General features: G+C 39.4%; 1 protein-coding gene across 8 annotated transcripts in view; it reads left to right on the plus strand.

Moving 5' to 3' along the window:
• Window positions 1-22,301, plus strand: part of SEMA6D (semaphorin 6D) — a 442,188-nt gene that overhangs the window by 386,102 nt on the left and 33,785 nt on the right. The gene's annotated exons all lie outside the window — the stretch shown is intronic.

Below are 22,301 nucleotides of genomic sequence, written 5' to 3' on the forward strand. Positions count from 1 at the left end.
AACCTCTTAGCACCATTGGATGTGAACCAAATAATAATAATAATAATAATAATAATAATAATAATAATAATAATAAATGACAATTAAGGAGAAATGTTGGATTACTGGTTTCACCCCAATCAGTATTCATACTCCACACTAGGCTGTAATCTGGTGATGAGATTATTGGATCATTGCCTACTTGGTATTTCTTCTCCACAGTAGGATATGGACTGTTTTGTGAATAAAAGCACGGGTTTCAGAAAGGAAGGGGCTCATTCTTTGGTCTTCCACCACTAAGCTGCTTTTCTTCTTAAGAGTGGAAGACTTGTGCGGCAAAATTTCTGGCTTGAGTGTCAGATTCCCTGAACCCATTCTTGTATCTTTCACTGTGTAGATTATTTTCTGCTCAACATTTACAACCAAATAAATGTACGTCTCACCAGATCCTCATTTTGGTACCTGAGGTTCTGTTTATAGAAGACTATTCTTTTACCGAGCTGAGTAACCAAATGCATTGTGGAGAAAGAGACACTCATGCATTCACATTTCCTGCTGTTCTTTTTTTATTCGGGTCTCCCATGGGTGGGAAAAAGTACAGATACACATTATCACTACAACATAGGCTGAAATGGAAGGTTTTCAACATATATTTATGGGAAGGAAATATGGGCTTTGAAAAGTCCAATATGTTGGCACATATATGATATGACCTCAGGAAGAACTGCAATTACTCAGCCTATTATTGGAATCTGTGTTTAAAGTAAAGTCAGGAGTTTCTCCTCAGCCATGGAACTGGCACTCTGGAACCAGAAAAGATGAATCCCAGGAGCTGGCTGTCAGCAGATGAGAGAAATCCAGACTCTCCAACTCCATGCCAACAGCTACAGTGGCTCAGGGCTCACATATCATTACAAGGATCCCCTAAAGCTCTTGTTGGGGTCTTAAATTATGATTACATCCCCAATCCCCCTATGTTTAATTATTGGATCAGAGAAATATATTTGCTACAGATATAGAAGGAAAGTCCAAAGAAGGAATAAAGATTTTTGCAGTTGATTTCTGTTTTTGCCATTGCTGGGGCAACCATTTGTTCAGCTAACTTTCGCCAAAGGTCTGTTGTCTACAAGTAGGTGCCAGGGTGGGAGAGGGTTCAAAAAAGAACATGACACAGTTTCAGAACTCAAGGCTCTTACTGAGTGGTATAGAAAAGATGAGACAAAATTGTAACCAGAATAAAATGACTTGCCTTCTAAGTGCCAGAAATCGTATACACAGATCTATGGAAACTGAGAGGAGTGAGAGGTTATTTCTGGCTTGTGTGGTCAGGGAAGGCTTTGTGGAGCCGCTGATATTTGAGCTGGTCCTTAAACTAGGTAGAATTTGGACAGGTGGATAGTGAGGATTCGTGGGGGAAGTAGTGAGAGGGAAGGCATTCCAGACATAGAGAACAGCTTAGGCAAAGGCCCTGGGGGTGCCGTGGAGGTAGAAGAAAGGGGGTCTAGATCTGTTGTCCATGTGTGACCTTAACCTAGAATTTCAGGTATGAAGAGGCTGAAATTTCATGCAATCCACAAAATCTTAACGAGTGTCTCTGTTCAGCCTATAGTCCCTAAGATTAAGCCCTCCGAATGAAGGATGGGATTAATCTCTTGGTAATATCATAGATTACTCCATGATCAGAACTAAGCACCGCGCCCCCCTGCATTTTCTGCCAACTGGTTCACTGTTACATATGAATATTTACCAGGGATAACATGATTTGCCTCAAATTACCCTGCAAGATGTTTTCTCCCCACAGAGCTGTTTAGCAGAACCAACAAGAAGGTTGATGCCTCATCAGATTTGTCTTTTTATTTTTAACTTAAAAGGACTCTAAACATAGTTTCTATAATAAAGAATATTATACACACATATGAGATTTAGGGAAGAAGAGAGGAAAGAAGAATTTGAAGATAGGAAGTGGAAGAGAAAGTAGTTTGTTGAAACTATAAACAGCTGTTAGGACTTTTCCAGGAGTCTAAGCTGCCTGTTTACCAGTTAGTCATGTGAGACATAGAAGATATGCAGTCAGTACAGTAGTAAAGATACAGTAGTAAAGTGATTTCCATTCACTGCCTTGAAGATATGGCCTTTTAGACATAGTAAACTTCAGGAAATGAGGTTGAGGCCATGAAAGTCTTTTCCTAAGAAATTGAAAATGTTGCAGCAAACTGGTTGCAATGTTAAGTCACTGGGGATATAGCACCCCTTCTGGCGCTGAGTCCCTGGCCTTCAGTGGATTCCCTTTCTTCCCTCACCCTCCCCTACAGACCTCTACTCCAAGCTAGGATCTCCTTTCACACAGCCATTAACCCTTGAAGTTTTTCTTTCACACAGTTATGAACACTTTTAGTTATATTGTCATCAGCCCAGAACTGAATTAATGCTACAAGTGATAAGTTGCCTTGGGAGAAAAGACAGGATGTTCCCTATAGTATAAACATGCATATTTGAACACATGAAGGGAAAGTAAAATGAAAACAATTATGTTAGAGTATAATTAAGTCAGTTGCTTTGCCAAGAAGTGCTCGGGCGGTTCAATTTTCCTTGGGATATTGAAATCTTTGATAAGTTAGGACTTACATGACAGACTGTCTGAGAGCAGATTCCTAAGTCTGAAGCATCACTGCCAATGAAAGATCAATCAGAAATTATAAAGTAGGTCAAGGGGGAAAAAAATCATTAAGCAGACAATTCAGTCCTGGGAACTTTTCAGGAATATTCCAGTGACATAAAGCAGGGAACCTGTTGAGTGTAGTAATTAGTCTGGCTCCAACCCAGTTACTTTTGGAAAGGAAGGGCAGGCTGCCTCTCCCTGCTTAGAGCACAGTTGCCTTCCAGACAGGACCCAAAATAAACTGGCCTGGCTCAACCCAACTAATAGTAACAGTTAGCACTTACTACTCCTTACCGTGTGCTGTGGCACTGTGCCTAGCACTTGATGTATGCCATCTAATTTAATCTTCATGCTAGCCCTGAGTATGTAGAGCTAGCACCTACTGAGTGCTTATTTAATGCCTGATATTTTTTATAGGGAGACCTCTTCAGCAGGGCTCCAAGGTCTGGCAGCCATAAATAGCCCACTTAGACGCCACTTTTAGGGTCTGAACATTTTGATTGCTCAAACTCAGCAGAGCAGTATCTCTCAGGTGGAGATGTGCTGGAGGTCATTCGGGGCTTGACCTGATAATCCTAAATTGGGGCCATCTGTTTCTGGAAATCAATCTCAGAACCTCAAGTTTACAAGTCTTGAGCTGTGGTCTTTTGTGCGATTTCACTAGCCTTCTTCCTGATATATTGTTTTTTAATACCTACATTGGATCCTCTTGTCGAAGTTTTTTAGTGATAGGTGCTATTAATAATGCCCTTCTTTTCATGAATAGGGAGGAAGGGATGGCAGACTAAATCATTTCTGAGGTAGCTTAAGAGAGAGTAGAGGAACCAGAAGGCCATAATCCACAGAGCGCCATGTAATAGGTTGGTTAAAGAATATGAAAATTTGGGGACCTGAGTGATAGCACAGTGGTAGAGCATTTGGCTTGCATGCAGACAACCCAGGACAGATGATGGTTTGATTCTTGGCATCCCATATGGTCCCCCAAGCCTACCAGCAGTTCAGAGCCAGGAGTAACCCCTGAGCACCACCATGTGTGACCCCCCCCCAAAAAAAAAGAATATGAGAGCTTGGAACTATGGGGATAGCATAGCAGGTAAGGAGCTTGCCTTGCATGTGACCAAAAAAAAAATATGAATCCTAGGGGCTGAAAAGATGATATAGTGGTTAAGGTGGTTGCCTTGCCTAATTTAAAACTCATCCTCATATGTGTCACTATCTGAACAATCCCAGGAGTCATTCCTGAGCAAAAGCCAAAGAATAAACCCTTAGCTTACCTGGATATGGCCCAGCCCCCCAAATTAACTAATCTTATCAAATCTGAGACAAGCAATATTATGCAAAGATTATGTGAAGCAGGAACTGAACCTGGCACTGTAAAGTCTCCTGAGAACTCTTGCAGGGGTCTCAAATTCACGGCCCGCGGGCCATTTGCGGCCTTTGTAAAACATTTTGTGGCCCTGCCCTAGAGGAATCTTATTTTGTTTTGTTTTGTTTTAGTTGTTTGGGTCACACTCCCCAATGTTCAAGGCTTACTACTGACTTTTCACTCAAGAATCACCCCGACTTTGCCTCCTGCAGCCCCAAGTTAAATTGAGTTTGAGATCCCTGCAAGAGGTTCCAATGTACCATTTGGGTAGCCCAGGGAATCCTCTGGTACCCCAAGGCCAGAACAGCAGGGCATTGAAACTCTGCTCCAGTATTGCCAGGAGGGACCCTGTCAGATCACAGCTTTGGAGTCCTCTTACTTCCCAAATAAGATAGCTTCTGGGTCAGGGGATGTGGCTCAATGATAGAACATTTACTATGTACATATGTACATACTAGACTTGATTCCTAGAATTACATGGTTCTCCTTAGCACCTAATCAGGTGTAGCCCCTGAGTGGAGCCAGGTATTACCAAAAATTATAATGTCAGCCATTGAGGAAGCATATCCTGGCTGAGATTGATTTTCTGTGTGATCTCGAGCAAATTACTAAGCATCAGCATTTCATGGAATTGGTGGATGATGGTGGTAGGACCCACTGTATAGGGTTGTTGTGAGACATACATGAATTAATATTTTAAGTGCAGTTAAAATAGTACTTAGTGCGTAACAAGTGCTATTTATACCTCAGTAATAATTATGTCAAAGTAAAAGCAACCTGGCTTGGGTAGCTGTGCTTTTAGACCTTGCCATAGTCCATCTATTCATATGCAATTTTATTATATCTCTTTAACAGATATCCAGACATTAGAGTCAGTGTAGCAATCCTGCCTGCACCCAACTTGCCACAAACCCAGCTTGAGTACAAAGAGGAATGAGATAGGACAAAAGCGAGCCACATGTAGACTGACTTCAGCCTTGGTGCAAGCAGAGCCTGTGAGGCAGCCTGCCTGATTTGCTATGAGAAAACAGGCTCCTGGCCTTGGCTGTTTCCAAAATGAAGCAAAAGTTCTCTCTACAGTTGTGCCCTGGGTTGACTCAAGCCAGAATGACTAATGGAAATTCAGACACACTCCTAGACTCAGACCATCTATGGGTGACCTTACTCATGTCTTTAATCTCTGCCACTGGCCCTCAGGAGTTCAGAATTTATCAGACTCATGTAGGGTTAAAATGCAGACTCCTGGGCCCATCCCAGACCCACTGGTAGGCACCAGATGGGGCCCAGGAGATTGCATTCTAACAAATACCTCAAAAAACTCATCCACCCTCTCCATCCCACCCTGTCCCTAACTTGTCCCTTGATTATTTTTTGAGAAAAGATCTCTTGTATAGACAGAGCTTCTCAAACATCAGTGTGCCTGCAAATTGCCTTGTATCTTTCTTTCTTTTTATTTTCTGGCAAGTAGATATTTTTATTTTTGTAAACTGGGGCACTCCTTGTGATGTTTGGGAAACCATGTACCCATGGTCAAATCCATACCTCCCATATTACAAAGTATATGTTCTAGCTTTTTGAGCCTTCTCCACAATACCATTATTTTTTTTAATTTTTATTTTGACTAAAGTGGATTGCAAATCTTTCACAGTAATTTCACAGGAATATTTTAGGTACATAGCGACATTGAATTAAGGGCATTCCCACCACCAATGTTGTCCTCTCTCCACCTCTTTTCTCAGTATGCATCCCATATCCCCCTCCTTTACCCCCTAGGCTGCTAGTATAAGTGATCCCTTCTGTGTCTAGCGTGCTTGTTGTAGATTGGGTATTGATTCTGCTGTCGTTGGATTTGGATTTGGTACTTAAGTCTGATCATTTTTTATTTCTACTCAGTGTTCATATGACTGTTTGGTCTTGGTACCCTCCATTATTTTCCCCTTAATTTGTGAGGTGAAACAAGATAGCTCGATTTATCTGGTTCTGTTTGAAGGAAAGAAGAAAAAAATAAAATGGGGCAAAAATCAAACAAGCAAAAAATGGGAGGAGTCCTTCTAGAGGCTATATCTTGGTATATCTTGTATCTTTCTAAAAGACTTTCATCCAAAAAAAGTGCTAGGCTTCAAGGGTAGTGTTGACAGGCCAGTAGGCAGTCGATCTGAAACCTTTGACCCCATACAGGGATATGGTTACAAGCCAAAGACATCCCTACCCACCCATCCACCTGCCAGCCACTATCTCATTGGAAAAGCAAAGAAAGCAATGAAATCTCTTTAAAGCTATAAAACTCTCCTCCCAGTTTGCAAAAGATCTTTACACTGAGCCTAAATTAAAGAAAACAAAGGACAGTCACTTATTTTTGCTGACTGGCCTATATCATTTCATAAATGGAGTCCTGGGCCTGTATTCATCACTACAGTTTTTGATTTAATGATAAACTGAGATAAGGGTAATCAAACTTCATGCTTCAGGGCATAAGGTGATTGCTTGCCTCAGTCAGGATGGAATTTTTGTCCCTTGTGCTTTGCACAATTGACTAGATGCATTAGAGTGAGTACTTGGGCAGCACCGGGATGAATGAGGGAGGATGAAGGAATTCAGGAAGCCCTGGCAAAAAATTCCACAAGATGAGATCATATGGGAAATGGTCCAGTGTGCCATGAACAAGTCCATAATCATTTGGCACTAGCATTTTTTTCATATTAAGATTCTGCATGCTGTCTGTGCAAATTCTATAAAGCACACAAATGAGTCTAGGAATAGGAATTCATCATGGTCTAGTGTACTATCTGTGAACCAGGAAAAGCCCTGCCCCTATAAAAAGCATCACAGAAGACAATGCAGGTGAAAGCTTTATCAAAACTAGGTCAATGCTACAATATTACAGATCTAATGTACTATATTTTATGCAATCACCATTTGTTATTTCTAGTCAACAATAGATATCACTTCTTACTCTATCACGTGATAATCTTGAGAAACTTATTGAGTTCTTAATGTCTGCCAAATCCTGAACTACTTTTTTGTTTTGTTTTGTTTTGTGCTCTTATTTTTTGTTTGTTTGTTTGGCTTTGGTTTTGGGAGAGCACACCCAGCTGTGCTCATGTCTTATTCCTGGCTCTGCGTTCCAGATCACTCCTGAGCAGAAGCTCAGGAGACTATATGGGATGCCAGGGAGTGAACCTGATTAGGGATCAAATCCTGGTTGACTGCATGAAAGGCAAGTGCCATACTCACTATACTATCACTCCAGCCCAAATAATAAACTGTTTTATTTATATTTTCTTATGTAATTCTGTCAGCCCTTTGGGTCATATTCTTTTTTCTTTTTCTCTTTTAGTAGAGACAGAGGCCAGGGAGCATCCATTCATATTGCTATTAGAGCAAATGACTGCACTGAAAAGATTTATTAACTTACAGTTCTGAAGGGCCCACATCTCTTATTGATTTCACTGGACCAAGGGTCCATGGACCATGCGAGCCCATTCTTTACCTTGCCTAATTTCTAAGGCTGCATTTCTGTGCTTGCTTCATGTTGAGATTCAGTGATGCTTAACTCCAATGTCTGCTTCTGTCCACTGTCATATCTCCTTGGACTCTTTGCCTATTCCTTGCCATCTTTTCAGATTCATTCCAATAATTACACTGGGTTTCCTAAGGTAATCCTGAACAATTACCTGACTACTTAATCCATATATCAAGTCTTTGCCCTGTAAAGTAGCATATTAACAGTTTATACCCTGTACCAAGGTATAAATGTCTGGATTTTATTTCATTATATATATTTTATTCAGAATTCATAATGGTAGAACCAGAATTCTGTTTAAACTCACTTGTCATTAAAGCTTTTTCCTTTATTGCTGCAAGAAGACAAAATAAAACAATATAAAAGGTGAGGATAATAGGCTTTTCTTTTACCCAACAACTAAGGAGTAATAACAACAACACCAAATTTTTACAAAGTCTTTAGGTCCTATTTTATACTGTCTACCCACATGACCATCTATTTCTTTGGAGCATGAAAGTTGTTTGCCTCAATAATTTAATAATTATGGTATTTATGATATCCAGTTGTCTTTCATAAAGTAACTAAAAGAATAGTATTTGGGAGGACCAAGGAATCATTTAGGGGACTATAGGAAAATATTTTTTAATGAAATTGTCTATTTGGTAAAGGATGTTTGATAAAAGATAGGGTGAACCAGAATTTTCTTTGATGGCTGTCTTTGGCCAATTGGACAAGATTTCAAGAAAAGTCTATCCTACCTTATTCCACCTCTAGAGGTCAGTCAGAAAATCTAGAATCAGGGTGACTGGAGAGATAGCATGAAGGTAAGGCATTTTCCTTGCATGCAGAAGGACGGTGGTTCAAATCCCTGCATCCCATATTGTCCCCCTGAGCCTGCCAGGAGCGATTTCTGAGTGTAGAACCAGGATTAACCACTGAGTGCTGCCGGGTATGACCCCCCCAAAAAAAGTAGAAACTTATTAGAGAACATTCTTAACTCTATCTTCCTTTTTCTCTTTGGCACGTACTTAACTAATCTCTGAGCTTTAGTGTAATTTGAAGTTCAAAATGTGTATCTGTAACTACAAAGGCCATCAGAGATGTCAGAGTTTGGGGATCTGAAAGCTTAGTTCACAACCAGCCAGATATCTCTGGGCAAGGCCTGGCCTTGTTGCATTCATCTTCCCATCAGAACCTAGCAAAAGATGGAGTGGAAATAGAAAGAGCTAAATCTTCTTCAAGATCATTTTGAATAGTAGGAGTCTTTGGTGCTGTATTTTTTTCCCTAGCACTTAGGTACTAGGGTCAAACCTATTGATAACTTAGAAAAATGAGAACTATTTCAGGAATAGACACCTCTCTTCATAAAGAAACATAAAAAACAAATAGTTCAGAAATATATTATTGCATTTATAGTTTACAAGAATTTTTTTCTTTTCTTTGGGGATCACTTAAACATCACTGTTGCTAATAGAGTTGCAAATATAATTTTTAAACTCAATTTTCAAAAATACATAGGTGATATCTTCAGGTAGCAGTAATTGGCCCTCAGTCATTTCTCAGGGGTTGGTATGCTACCATTGCACAATTTTCTTGTAATTTTCAGTATATCCCTGAAGAGCCATCTCCTACTGAATATGCAGGGCAGACACGGCAAATAAGTTTCGAAGTAGAGAGCCAAATCTGACTGATTGGTAGTGGCTGCTGCAGTTTACTTTATTGAAATTTATGGGGCTGTATCCAAGGTCAGGTCTAAAGAATGCCTTGATTGATAGCTGATCCTTGGTCTGGTAGGAGAAGAGGCAAGGTAGACCTTATACAGCAAATTTGCCATATTTAATTCAGTATTGTATTTAAAGACACACATCTTCTTCAATACGCTCATTCTCATCAAAGGTCTCTGCGCAGCATTTAATTTAAATATCTGGTGGGCATTTTCAGCTATCCACAAGGACACTGAGCTGTCTGATGCATGGAGTTGGTCTTCTCAAGAGATGAGAAACCAGTGAATGAGAAACTTACTCATGATTGCTTTATTCAGTTATTGAAATTTGCTGTATTTTTTTACTATATGCTCAATTATTTCCCATTATTACTTCTCCTGTTGTTTTAAATGTGTTATCAATGTTTTATCAAAGACTTTAAAATGGCATAGATGATCTTTTGACTTTAAGTCATGCTTTCACCATAGATGTGTGTTTGTGTGATAGGCATACACATATAAAAAATACTCCATCATCCCATATGATGGCATCTAGATTTTAAATGTTACTTTTAGTAATTCTACCCTGCCTTGCCTTGCCTTCCCTTCCTTTCACTTTCTTTCTCTTCCTCTTTTATCCTTTCCCCACCCTTCCTCATCATTTGTTTCTTTACTTTGGTTCCTAGTCTAAGCGATGTACAGGGGGTTCCTAGACCCACTCCTGCAAATACTTGTCCCAGTGATTTGAGTTTGATGCGAGTGAGGACATGGATTTTGGTGGCAGAAACTCACCAGTGAACATATAAACAAAATCAACGTTTGCTTCCAAACTTTTTCTTTTGATAGTGTTGTATCTGTACAACATGGTAGAGGCCGTAAAATATTACTTAACATAGTCATGAGTACATTCAGGCTATAAAAATTTTACTGTTTGTCTAGAAGTCTTTTTCTTTCCTTATTAGAAGGTTTAATGTACATAAAATAGATTTCACATTTAAAATATATAAAATAGAGCTAAAGAGATAGTACAGGGATCAAGGCACTGGCCTTGTAAGCTGCCTTCCCAGCTCAAATCTTTAGCATTTAATATGGTCATATGATCCTCCAAGCATAACCAGGAGTAATCCCTGAGCACAAAGTCAGGGGTAAGCCTGGAACACAGCTGGTATGGTTCAACAGTATTTAAGCATCTATATAAAATGTATGACCCTGGAGGACAGCGCTAAAGAAAAGTGTACTGAAGATATAAGAGGAGTTTTATTTTTGAATTTCTTTTTTATTTTCTGTAGCTTGTTTTATAAAAATAAATAAATAAATAAATAAAGATGCATTCTTTGCCAGATAAGTTCTTTGAAGCATAAAAAACATATGCCATAATTATGAAAGGGCTTTCATCTCTAGAGAGATAGCAACAGTAATGCTAAGTCTCTTCTCTTAAACCCTGGACATTTCATGATTACAAATTCACATTTTCTTGTGATTCCCACGTTAAAAAATATCTTTAACCCCTGAAGGTTAGTTGCATGTTTCTGTCCCATATTATAAATCCTTCATCCACTAAGAAAACTTGTCTTCTTTTTAATCATTTTAATCACTTAATCAAATAATATGCATACTCCCCGTGATGAAACTGAGTGGAAAAAAGAGCTTTCTCTTTAGTCTTCCCCTTTCTCCTTACATCCCTCCAACCCTTTTTCTGGCTAGCCCTTTTTCTTTGGATACAGGATTCATTAAATCAAACCTAGGGTCCCATAAAATATGAGTGAAAGAGAATCCTTGTTGATCTCCTTTATACCATGATCTGCCTTTAAATAAGTGGAAACATTAACCGTATAGATTTTTCAGTATCTAAAATTTCTCCCTTCAGTTTTTATAGCTCATTTTTTGTTCACCATAGTTAAACTTCACTCTCCTTCCCTCTCACTAAGGCCTTTATTTAATAAAAATATCTTTCCTTAATGGCAGTCACCACTCTCTGCAGCCCTTGAGACAGCCAACCTTTCCTGTATTCCTTCCCAAAGAATTACTAGTCTCCATGAGTTTAAAGTCACACTAAGTTCAAATTCTCATTCTGCTATTCAACCTCTCATACACTTGTTTTCCATACAAAAAAAATCAGATAAAATATCTATCTCATAAAAATGTTATGGAATTTTTCTTCAGAAAGAATTATATACAGAGCACTTAACATGGTCTCCAACATAATGAAATAGTAAATTTTTGTAATCTTTTTATTATCACTATTATTTTTTTTGATTCAAGGTTACTTGGCAATGTCTGAAATTTATATAAAAAATAGAGACTTTGTAGGTTGTGCACATCTGTAGGTTCTATAGAATGCATCTGAATGGTTGCATGTAAATGCAGAAAGGATAAAATAGCCCTACGTACATGTATTTCACTATTTACTGAACTTGTTGAATACTGAAAAAGCATCTGGTGCATGGATAAATGAATGAAAGAATTGCTATTAAAAATTGGGGTCTGGGTGAATTCGGACAATATATGACCCTGAGTTGTTAACTCATTTGTCACAGTTCTAACCCAAAAACACAAACCACGGTATAATACCACCACAAATATTTCCAAAATCACATCTCAATACAAGTGACAATAATATAGTAATATTATCAAGTTTGTATGTGATCCAAAAAGATACCAAATTCTTACTAGATCACTGCTATTTTATCCTAAAACATTTGACCTCTAAAATTGGCTTATATGCTCTTTGGTCATTTGACAATATAAAATCAAATGGATTGGGTTCTGGTATTTTTCTATTCGTTTCATTTGGAACTATGCTAGTATAAGAAAATTTAACTCACTTCAGTATTTGCCGCACTTTAAAAAATTACTCTGTATTCAAGACTAAAACTCAAATATATGGGGCCTGGAGAGATAGCACAGTGGTGTTTGCCTTGCAAGCAGCCGATCCAGGACCAAAGGTGGTTGGTTCGAATCCCGGTGTCCCATATGGTCCCCTGTGCCTGCCAGAAGCTGTTTCTGAGCAGACAGCCAGGAGTAACCCCTGAGCAATGCTGGGTGTGGCCCAAAAAACAAACAAACAAACAAACAAAAACCCTCAAATATATGAATACTGGCATGCTCAAGCATTTTCTTATTTTTAGTTATAAATACTTTGGACATTGCAAGATGATCATCACAATACACATGCCAATATCCATTGGCATGGACATTGATTGAAAACAACCTCCAACTGTTTACCTAGTGGCTTCTGTGTAATCACACATCAACGTTCACTTTAAGAAATGGTGTGATTCTAGTCTCGGGGACCCAAATATTTAATTCCATGGAGCCTAGTCTCTCCACAGTATAAGGAAGAGCTGCTACTCTCACATCTGCATTTACTTAGTGTAAGAAACATTATATTTTCTGGTTAAGTCATTTTGACACTTTTGAGAGCACCGTTCCAAATTCTATATTAAAGCTTAACAGCTGTTTGATAGCAAGCAACAACTTTAGATATACTCTTATATATATATATATAAAGTTGAGGTCATTGTCAAATGGCAAAAAATGAAGACATTTCAAAGAAGGCAACTATCTGAGATTCAGCAATTCATCTGTTTTAGGTGGAGCCTCAGAACTGCCTAAAGCTACTTGAACAACTTTTAACACATTAGAGAATTCGGGGTTTTCAGTATCTAATCATTTACCTAAACATTTGCTTTGTTAAGTGACCTGTTTGAGTGAAGAGAAAACTTTCTGGGGCCAGAATGATAGCACAAGGTATATGCCTTGCACATGGGTTATCTGGGTTGTCTCCTCAGCCTCTCTGACCTTCCAGGAGTGATTTCTGAGCACAGAGTCAGGAGTAACCCCCCCCCAAAGAGGAGAGAGAGAATAAAACATTATGTAATGTTAAGTACCCACAAACAATTCTAGAAAGTCACAGTAATAGCAGACAGTTAAGATCCAAGTCATGACGCTTTGTGCTCTGATTTTATCACTTAAGCAGTAAGCAATTTTTACTGTGACACTGACCAAGAGGTGTTAATGTAGATTCTTTTAAACAACTCAACTCAAATAATTTAGGAAGTGTGCATGTGTATGAAAAAGAGGGAGAACAAGGTAATTTTTTCTGCCTCCCAGAGTTTGAAGCTTATATGTCTCTGGATCTTCTAAAAGGGTTTTTTTTTTTTTTTTCTTTTAAAAGCTTTTTTTAAGGTTATTTAATTACTAACTAATCTGATTCAGCCTCATTTAATTGTACACTATCTGGGTGGAGAACATCTTAACTTCTTCCTATTTTATTGTGTGCAATCAGGGGCTTAGTTTAGAGGCTTGAGAACCAATTGGCAGGGGCCGTAGAGATAGCACAGACGTAGGGCATCTGCCTTCCATGTGGCCTTGGAAGAGAGTCGGTTCAATCCCAGTATCCCGTATGGTCCCCCAGCCTGCCAGGGGTGATTTCTGAGTGCAGAGCCAAGAGTAACCCCTGAGAGCCCCCAGGTGCGGCCCCCAAAACCAATCAATCAATAAAGTTAAAAAAAATGAACCAATTGGCAGATTATATTGGAACTCTCTTGGCTATTTCTTCAAACTCTAATGGTTGACTGATGTGTTTATATTTGTATTAGCGATAAAAGAGCTGATTTGAAGAGGGTCACAGAGAGAGTTGAAATCTTACATTTTGCTTTACATCTAGACAGAAGGTATTCTTCACTACTAAGTTGGCTTTTCTAATGCTATTTATTTTGTGGCCCAGGAAAGTGAGTTTAGTGTGATCAAATTTCATCAGAATTTACATGAAGGTAACATGTTCACTGTTTTATTAAAGAAATAAGTGTGTGCAAATGTGTATGTAGTGTTTGGCTACACCTTCAAATAAACATTGACTTCATGCTTAGTTTGTCATGTATTTGGCTTGTGGTTAAGGAGGGTAATGATTCCAGAAAGAGCAAGAAAGTTGGCAGAGACAGCTTTCACTTCCTGCCTCTCCATTCACAGGACTGTAAGAGGAAGTTGGGGACTTGAATGAAACAGGTCTTCCTTTTCCATTTTCCTGTGCATGTTTTTAGACTACAGAAAGGCACCTACTGCCAGTATTTGGACAACTGGGCTAAAAATGTTTTGGGCTTTAAATATTCTAGCACACAATGACAGTGTTTCCCTTTTCCCTTTTGCTTTTGCCGGTATGGAGTTGACCGCTAAAAAGTCCAAGCCAGATTTCCTTCCTCCTAGGTGACTATAATTTTTAATTTTTAACGCAAAAGACTCTCGCTACATTACTGACACCAAGAGAACAGCAGTGCTTTTTGAATTGGCATGGATCTTTGTGAAAATCAGATTAAAGATCACTCTAAAAATAGGAACTGTTGTTGCTGGTTGGATTTTTAGCATTTTATATTTTGTATGCCAAAGAAGAAAAAAGTAGGAGGTTGGGAAGGAGAAGAGCAAAGCCAAAATTATAGTATGTTAATTTAACTGAAACCTCTGAAGTACTCCCATTTTCTCTTGCAGAAACATCGAGAGGATGACATAAAATGACAGAAAACATATTCTTTAGGGAGTCACCCTATAAAATGCCATATATTTCAAGAAACACATGCCATAGAATTCAAATATTAGCTTTTAATTCAATTTTACAGAACTAACTTCACCAAGAAAATAAGCACATTTATTGAAGGGTGCTATTTTATTTCTATTAAATGTATTATATTTAATTATACTATTAGGTTATATTGTTTACATAGAATTATCTATTATACTATATTTTGTTACTTTTAATGGCTCACAATTCTATCTCTCCTTTTTAAAATGTTATGTAGTATCAATTATTTTCAAAGAAACAAAGTTTAATATAGCTTTTTTTTATTATTTTCTTTTAATATTTTTCTGTTTTGGGAAAGTGCTAATCAACAGACATATAACTTTATGTCCTGGTTTTCTCCACTTAGTATTATATCATTAGCTGGTGATTACTTCTCTTCATTATTAACACCTTAATGATTGCACAATATTGCATGAGGCTGGTCTAATATACTTTTGTTTCCACTACTTCTCTGTGTTCAGAAATGTAACCTTTTCCCAACTTTTTTCTTTTGGGGGGTGATAGAGAGAGAGGTTGAGCCACTTCTTACTTTCTTCAGGGATTATTTCTGGCTATTCAGAAATCACTACTGACGGGCCCAGGGGAGCCATATATGTGGTCCCAGGGTGGCAGTACCTAAAAGAAGTTTGTGTGTGCATACATGTGTGTGTGAGAGAGACAGAAAAAGAAAGAGATTGCCAAAATGTTTTCTAAAGTTATATATGATTACCTTACAATATGCAGTGTATTGATTTTATCCTTCCCTAGTATTAAATAAATATAAATATATTTTAAAATGACTAAATTGACAGTTTAACATTATACTAACTTTGTTAATCATACTTGACTTGTTTTATTTGAGGGCCATATTCAGCAGTTTCTCGGGGCTTACTCCTGGCTCTATGTTTGTGGACCACTCTTAGCTGGGATAAGGGCACCATATATCATGATAGGGATAGAACCCAGGTCAACTTTGGTTTTCTCCAGCTGACAAGCCTAGGCCTCCAAAATTGGACTTTGCCAGCCCTGACTGAGGCACTGGAATTAACTGCACTAGTATTTTAGCTTAATACTTACATTTTTAATGATTAATAACAAGAAGCCACGGTGTTTAAGAGTCTGGGACATGATCTTTCAGGGACAAGTTTAGTACTACTTGGCAATCTGATATCTGTTGCCATTACTCTTCTTTAATAAGATAGATGTTAGAGGTGGACCCCAATGTGTGATGACTGTCAAAAAGAATAATGACATTAAGTCTACTTGATGCATTTGTATACTGACAAAATAACTTAACTTCTAATATGAATCTCCTTTATACTCTCCTCTGATAATTGAGTATTTTAGTTAGGTATTTATATTATCAGTGCCAAGAAAAGAGAAATTATTTAGACAGTTTCTTTGCCCAGTCTTCTAAAGACTATGTCAAGTTAGCATTTGAACTATTCAAAAATGCCCTGAAAACTCCCCAGGAGAGTCTTCAGAAAAGGTTAGTTTATCAAAGAGCAAGGCACACAGCAGAGAGAAAACAGTGATAATAATATTTATATCAATAATATTCTATTATAAGAGCTAGTACTTTTTATACATCCTTGCCAGTCATGATGCATATTAAGTGTATAGACCTTAATAAAGCCTTTTAAAAATATCTGGTTGTTTTAAATGTATCAGTATTAATGTATTATTATTTTTGTTTGTTTGTTTTGGGGCCACACACTGTGATGCTCAGGAGTTACTCCTGGCTATGTGCTCAGAAATTGCTCCTGGCTAGAGGGACCATATGGGATGCCGGGAATAAAACCAGGTCTGTCCTGGATCTGCGGTGTAAAAGGCAAACGCCCTACAGTTGTGCTGTCGCTCTGACCCCTAATGTATCATTATTAATAGTATTACTAGTCTTTTTTATTTTTTTTAGTGTTATTAGTTTAATCTTTGAGTGATACCCAGCAGTGTTCAGGACTTACTCCTGACTCCATGCTCAGGAATCTCTCCTTCTTTGCTGTACTTTTTCTCTGACCCCTGTTTTCAAGTCTTTACAGATGTATGTTGAGGTCATTTTCCAAAGGTCGCCAAGCTGGTACACTGGGAACCAGAATAGTCTTCAAGCTTATTTTTGATTTGGGTCAAAAGATAATGCTATTGTCAGGTGTGGTGAGATGAATCCCCATCCATGACTTGCTCTCAGGTTTTACACACATATAACAATGATGCTTTTTGGTTATTCCAAGTGATGGAGGTGGGCTATGGGTGAAAACTTTCTTTTTTTTGTTTTCTCCCTACTCATTAAAGATGGAAGTTTTCTCAAAATGGATGGAACTTTTGCCCAACCAGCTCAGTATTAAAAGGAAGGGGTTCTAGGGTCCCCTCTACCTTGGGAAAGCTTGAGCAGAGAGAGCGCATTTGGGCTTTCCATCTCCACTCAAGGACATCAAAACAAGGATGTGCCCTGAGCTTGGGCATGGGAACCCAAGCATCCTGGGCCCTATCATTCCTGGAAGTAACATAAAAGCTGTGAAATTGGGTCAGAGATTGTAGGAAAAAGGCCTCTGACCACTTCAAAGGTGGGGGTGGGAGGAAGAGAAGGAGACTCACCCCTATTACCCAGGGAAACAGGATGTTGGCTTGCTTCCTGCATGAAATTCCTCTTATTATTGTATTTTTTTCTTAAAAACTGGCTGATGCACTTACCTGCTGGGTCATTAGACTAGAAAAAGGGATGTGGGAGAAATAGTGCAGTTCAGATCTTAAAACCACAATAATAAAATCAAGCTCAACTCGCAATAATAATCTTATCTCAGTAAGTTATAAATGCCTTTTTCCCCAACTCCTTTTCTTTGACTTTACATTATTCTGATGCAGTGATTAAGCCCACAGACATTGAAGGTGAATTCGGTTTTGAGTCCTGCTACTTTGTTTTGTGGCTAAAAGTAGATTACCTCTTTATTTCCTCATCTTCAGATTTGGAGAAAATAGTGTAGCCTCGTAGGGGGTGCCAAGCACAATGCTTCTTGAGTCTTCGGCATTAAGCCATGGCTTGTTGTAATCATTATTATTTCTGCTTTGCCAGCCTCCAGCCTGTGCGCATTACACCTAACTCCAGGAGTGTTGCAGGGAACAAAACAATTATTTTATCAATCAAATTTTGCTATTTCGGTGGAGCAAGCAAAGGAAATATCTCATGGACTCACCTATGGACTTGTTTATTTCTAGTATGATTCATAGTCCTGGCCTTCCAGGAATTTCCAGTCTGGTGAGAAAGACAAGCAACAAGATGGCCAGGGTGGTGCAAATACTTAGTTGAAGTCAGAGCATGTTGTGCCAGGATACCAAAGAGAGATAGAAACAGACTCCTGCTGGTGATCTGCCACAAGTGGGGAGTGTGCCCATCTGAGAAGTTTCTTTCTAGGTGCTGAGAAGAGCAGAAACAAGTCCAGGGCAGGAAACCCAGTGAAATCTGGGATTTGCAAGTAACTGCCACTGGGGAAATAAGATATTGTTTATTTATTTATTTATTTATTTATTTATTTATTTATTTATTTATTGGTTTGGGGGCCATACCCAGCGACACTCAGGATTTACTCCTGGCTCTGCACTCACAAATAGCCCCTGGCTTGGGAAAGAATATGGGACGCCAGGAGATGGAACCGCGGTCCGTCCTAGGTTAGTCGTGTGCAAGGCAAATACCCTACTACTGCTGTGCCACTGCTCCGGCCCCAAGAATGTTGATATTTATGCAAGCAAAAGCATAAGTTGTGTCAGTATACTGCGCTGATAACTAGCAGCAACTAAATAAAGCACTGATAATAATACTACTTCTTAACACTTACATAGCACCTTTACAACTTACCAATTATTTTTACTCACATTTTCTCACTTGTCCCTTAAAAAAAATCCTGATGAGGTAGTCAGTGGTGACGCTCCCTCTCTCATTCCTAAGGAGGCCTGGAAGGGGAGGAGGTGGCAGAAGTTCGTGGGCACATACACACATATACGCATACATAGACATACATATATACACGTCTATTGCATAGGATACAAATAAACACATAGATGCTCTAGTGGCGAATGTGTTGTGGGATCTCCCTAACCCTTCTCAGCAACTTCCACTGCTTCTCCCTGGAATGGGAGGATCTACCAAGTTACTCAGTAAGGGGAAAACTTTCTCCAAATAATCTCAGACTTCTAGGTTAGTCTATTTCCCTGTCACAGGTGGGTTATGGTAGTGTCTGCATTGTTGTTGCTTCTGCCTGAGATCCTGCTCCCCTGGAGATATGAAAGAGGCTCAGCTGGGTTCACAGACAGCCCAACCTTTTGGAGAGACATCGAGGTCCCTTGAACTTCCCCCTGCCCCAGGCCAGGCCTTTGCTCATGTGCTTTGCTCACCCTGGTTGTCACTTCCTTCTCACCCTATATCCTTTCCACAAAAGAACCCTCTGTCTTCTCTGGTTTCATCATCCTTTCTGTTTTGCTGCATATCTGTGATCATTCGGGGGAGAGGTAGGAAGGTTCCTCTTTTCCATATATTCAGCTTATTTGCATGCATGTCTAAAGTCATGTCTTTTCTTCCCCTCTTACCCCTGGCCCTCCCATGATGCTGCCTATGATGAGAAGTGAGTTTAAATGCCAGGATGAAGGCACCAGGCATTATAGGAAATAGGCAGAGATCATTGCCAGAATATTTCCAATCCTTATGTTCACCCAGAGATTGAAAGTCCTGTGGAAGCCCAGGCTTCAGACAGCTCCTGTCTGCACCCTCCTTTCTGCTGCTATCTATCTGTATACATTGCCAGGGGACATGGATGATATGGGGCTCACAGAGTAGCATCAAGTGGAAAGGCTCTTTGAAGCATATTTTATTTTTTTATGAGGAATTAGGTTTCAGATAACAATTCATTCAAATCCAACCATTGAAAATCTGTGTTTGGACCAATTCTGCTTAGAAATTTACTTATGGGCATAACAAGGACAGTTCCTCTAATCAATCAGAGACTGAGAGGTCAGAGAGCTGAAGTGATGTTGAGAAAACAAGGGCTTAGAATATGATTTAGGATGTGCTCTGGTAAAGGTAAACCCCAATTTGGAGGGTAGAAGGAGAGAAAGAGGGGCCAGTTTGATGGCAGTAATTGGATCAGGGATTGGCCTATTGAAGAGGGAAGGAGGAGGAATTCTAAAGGAAGGGCTGACACAGGGGAAAGGGGGGTTCATTTATAGTGTAGGGGAAACTGTACTCACAGAACATTGACTCCAGGTGCATCATCCAAATGCGACTGCTGTCCTACTTTCCCTCCTGCCCCTTGAGAATCCACTCACGGTGGCCTGTCATATTTATTTTTGTTTACACCAATTTATTTTGAACTTCCTTCAGATAAGCCAGAGAGGTGATGGAAGGAACAGTGGACCTGTAGACAAGTAACCCAAAAACCTCTTTTGACCCACCTAACCTTGAGCAGTGCTTTCATTCCCCAATTCAGCAAACATTCTCTTAAGTAGATATGGGGTACAGACACAATAGTGTGTTTTAAAGGTAAAGCAGAGAACAGAACAAACATAACTTTTGTCTGCATGGAGCTGACATGCTGGTCACCAGAGATTACCTATAAAGGCCAAAATAGATAAAGCGTATTTGCGCTAAAAATCACAAGATGCTATCAACATAAGAAGCACTTAGTTCAACTCTGAGGTTCAGAACAGATATTGTTGTAGGGTGGGGGGAGCTGATGCCCAGCCTCCCATCCACATTGATTATGAAGTACCCCAGCTAGCTGTAAATTATCTTTGGGGACACCAGAGTACTGAGAACCCAGTGTTCCTAGGTATAATTGGTCTTCATTCTCATTGCCATATCCTATAAGTTCAAAAGCTGCCAGTGATCAGCTCATCTAAATGAGAGTCTACTTCGTCTTACCCCTAGGCCAGACCACTGGAGATGGGAAATAAAGACAGGATTCTGAGACTCTGGGAGAGTGGCAGAGTAATTGCTCCTTCTTCATCAGGGCCCAGAGATCACATGTTGCTCCAGTTCTGGTTTGAAGGAAGTGAGCACAGACAGTAGCAGTGTCCTGCTCTTCTACTGAGGTACAGAAGAGCACCATACCCCCCCCCCCCTTAGTATCCTAGACAACATCAATGCTAGAGGAAAACGAGAAATGTGAATTGGGAATCATCTGCTTTTTTAAGAGACATTTTCTGCCTTAACCAAAAATTTAAATTTTATATAATCTAATGACTTGGAGCCGGCCTTGGTGACTAATAAATTCTAACCCATCCTCTAACTACAGAGATGAGAAATATGAAGCATGAGGGGTGAAATGATTTTCTTATTGTCTTGGGGTTCCTCCAAAGCTGAGTAGAATCCAGATTTCTCTTCCTTCATTCCTTCCTTTCTTTTTCTCTCACTTATTTTTTCCTTTTCTTCCCTTCCCTCCCCTCCCCTCTTCTCCCCTTCCCTTCCTGCCCCTCCCGTCTCCATCCTTCTTCTCCCCTTCCCTTCCCTTTCCTTCTATTTCCTTTCTTTTCCTTCCCTTCCTTTCCCTCTCCTTAACTTTCTTTGTGCAAGACTGAAATTTGTATTTTTTAGGGGTATGACCTTACCACACCCCATGACCAGTCAGTCATATATAAGCCCTGTCCAGAAGGCCTTTTCATATCATCAACACTCCTCTGGTGACCTCTTTTCTCTTGTCAGAGTCTAAGGGTTTGTTTCCATTTGAACATTAACTACAATTATCTACAAGTTCATTTGATGTCTGGGGTATGATGATCACCACCTGAGGTCATACATGTGTTTGGGGGAGGGTGCATAATAAACTTAGATAAGGACACTGTAAAGCTGAAAGCACAATTATCCCTAGCAAGAGTTTGGTACCACACAGCCCTTCTTCAAGATTATGTGAAGGCTTTCTTGCGCTCATTCAATGGCCTAACAGAGCCAGGAACTCAGAAACACTTCATTATTTATCATTTTTTTCCAGAGCTTTTATCTTTCTAACTCATTCATTTGTTTTGAGACTTCTTCAGTAGAACTCAGGGAACCTAGGAGGGGAGCTGTTTGGGTGACTTTTGGACAACTGACTGTAAGATCCAATGTTATAGCCCAAGAACACAGGATGCTGTTCCATGCCAAGGTCCCATTAGAGCCAACATGGTGCAGCTCAAAGCCTTCAGGGCTCTGTTTGGCCATCCTTCGAGGGGCCACATGTTGCTAAGGATGAAACTAAGGTCCCTCTCATTTGTCGTATGCCCTAATTCCTGTACTATTTCTACAGACATGACACACCATAAATTCAATCCTCATAGCATCTTTTCCCAGTTTAGGGAGGGTCTAAAACAGTAATTAACTGTGGACAGTTAGTTAAAAAACAAGCCTGAGCTCCATCTCTATCTACTAGGTTTTCAGGCTTCAGGGACCACATTAGCAACTGAAGATCTATTTGGGTCAAGCACCCCACTCTTAGGGATGTGCCCAGCTATGCTTGTACCTTCCCAGAGTTGAAACTATTTAGTAAATATCAACAAACTGATATTGGTAAATGATAT

This window comes from Suncus etruscus, chromosome 10 (genome assembly GCF_024139225.1).
Source record: "Suncus etruscus isolate mSunEtr1 chromosome 10, mSunEtr1.pri.cur, whole genome shotgun sequence".
Classification (NCBI taxonomy): domain Eukaryota; kingdom Metazoa; phylum Chordata; class Mammalia; order Eulipotyphla; family Soricidae; genus Suncus; species Suncus etruscus.